Source organism: Lupinus angustifolius, chromosome LG01 (genome assembly GCF_001865875.1).
Source record: "Lupinus angustifolius cultivar Tanjil chromosome LG01, LupAngTanjil_v1.0, whole genome shotgun sequence".
Lineage (NCBI taxonomy): Eukaryota > Viridiplantae > Streptophyta > Magnoliopsida > Fabales > Fabaceae > Lupinus > Lupinus angustifolius.
In genome coordinates this window covers 7,417,864-7,420,099 of record NC_032009.1, presented here as the reverse complement: position 1 = coordinate 7,420,099, position 2,236 = coordinate 7,417,864, and the positions used below count along the sequence as shown (strand labels likewise).

The 2,236-nt window shown below is 35.4% G+C and overlaps 1 long non-coding RNA gene across 1 annotated transcript; it reads right to left on the bottom strand.

Annotated features, from left to right (window-relative positions):
• On the bottom strand, nucleotides 1,326-1,700 carry LOC109342255. Its single transcript, XR_002107042.1, has 3 exons — nucleotides 1,623-1,700; nucleotides 1,484-1,542; nucleotides 1,326-1,396 (listed from the first exon to the last, which is right to left on the bottom strand). It is a non-coding gene; the product is annotated as an uncharacterized LOC109342255 (long non-coding RNA).

Here is a 2,236-nt window from a genome sequence, read left to right as displayed (position 1 = left end):
TTGTTGACAATGCCATCATCCTCCAAGAAATCATCCACTACATGAACAAATCTAAGAAGAAGAATGGAGATCTAGCTGTCAAGATCGACCTTGAAAAGGCTTTTGACAATGTTAACTGGGAGTTCCTTTGCAATTGCCTCATTGAGTTTGGTTTCCCCTCTATGACGGTCAAACTTATCATGCATTGTGTAACTACCTCTTCTCTTTCAATTCTTTGGAATGGTCGCATGCTCCCTAACTTCAACCCTGCTAAAGGTTTGAGACAAGGTAATCTCCTTTCCCCTTATCTTTTTGTTATATGCATGGAAAAATTATCTCTTTCTATCACTAAAGAGGTTCGTATGAAGAGGTGGCTTCCTATAAAAATCTCTACATATGGACCTCCTATCTCTCATCTTTTCTTTGCAGATGATGTTCTTTTATTTATCAAAGCCAAAAGCTCCCAGGTCCGCCTTATTGCTAATTTTTTTTAAGACTTCAGCAATGCTTATGGTTTAAAGGTCAATCTCTCAAAATCAAGAGCGTTCAGATCGAAAGGGGTGACAAATAGGGAAAAAAATAAGTTCACAACAATTTCGTCAATCCGTTTCACATCAAACATCATAAAGTATTTGGGATTTCCCATTATACATGGTCGACCTAAAAAGGAAGACTGCCATTTCATCATTGAAAAAAATGAAAAATAGGCTTGCCACTTGGAACTTAATCTCCTCAACAAACCTGAAAGGTTAACTCTTGCTAAATCAGTTCTGTCATCCATTCCCACTTACTACATGCAAACTAGTTGGCTTCCTCAAATTGTGTGCAATAAAATTTATTTAACATTGAGAAATTTTATTTGGGGATCCTCTTTTCAAAGGAGTATCCATTATGTTAGCTGAGAAAAAATCACTAAAAATAAAACATGTGGTGGTTAGGAGTTCGGATAGCCAGACATAGCAATACTTCTCTCTTGGGAAAATTAACTTGGAGCCTCCTTCACCATCATCATTAGGGATGACAACGGATACGGGCGGGCACGGGTAGTAGCTACCCGCTACCTGTTTTAAAATTTGGGGTCATTACCCATACCCACCCATACCCGTACGGGTATCCGCATGCGGGTATTTCGTGGGTATTCTGGGTACCCGTGAGTATTTCTGGGTACCCACGGGTTTTTGAATTATCAACAAATTTCTAATTCCTACTCAACTATAAATTCAACAATTCTTTCCTAATATTGAAGAGTAATCATAAAAATTCAATTGTTCATATAAATTTTAAAATTTAAACTACTTTCAAAATATTAAGTCTTCAACAAAATGAAATAAAAAATGCATTCATTGCTGCAGTTTCCGAATCTTCTTCAACGGTTAACGTCATTCCCTTCAATAGCACTACCTTGGCTAGTTGAATCCTATAAAAAAATCAAAATTTAAAATCAAAGCAAGAAACATAATTCTTTTTAAGTGGTCTCAAATCACAAGTTAATAATGTTACTAACATCAAAATCTTCCAATATTGTACCACACCCAATGATGTCCAGTTTTGAATTTGAAGAGCCTGCAAAAAGATAGTAACTTTATTCAAGATTTATATAATGAATCTACAAATATGTAATTAAAAGTAATAGATAATATTACCTTTCATGTCACACCTTTGCCAATCCTTGAGACACATCAATGCCTCTATGGTATCTAGACGCAATATATTACGATGAGGAGTAAAAATTCATCATCCGTACTAAATGAAGATTCTGAAGCAACAGTGGAGATAGGAATTGCAAGTAAATCTCTTGCAATTCTTTGCAAGGTTGGATATTTTATCCCATTTACTTTCCACCAAGTTAAGATGTCAAACTCTCCACCTTGATCGGGTAATACTCCATCCTCTAAATATATGTCTAGTTCTGACCTACGGTGTGTTGTAGCAATATTTTGCTCAGAAACAAAACTTTGATACTTTGCCCTTCAATCAACATTCACTCCATCTGCCCCCACATCTATTAAATTTAGAGTTTGACTATGACTTTGACTTGAAAAAACACTCTTTTTACCCTTCATTTTAATCTCATACTCTTCTACCAATTCTTCCTAAATACCTTTCACCTTGTTCATTTCAGAAACATGTTGCTCTCCATAAATTATGAGATAAAAAAAATCTAAAAAACATAGTTTGTATCTAGGATCTAACACAATACCAACAACCATCAAAGCACCTATATCACCCCAATACTTATCAAATAGTCGCTTGCCAC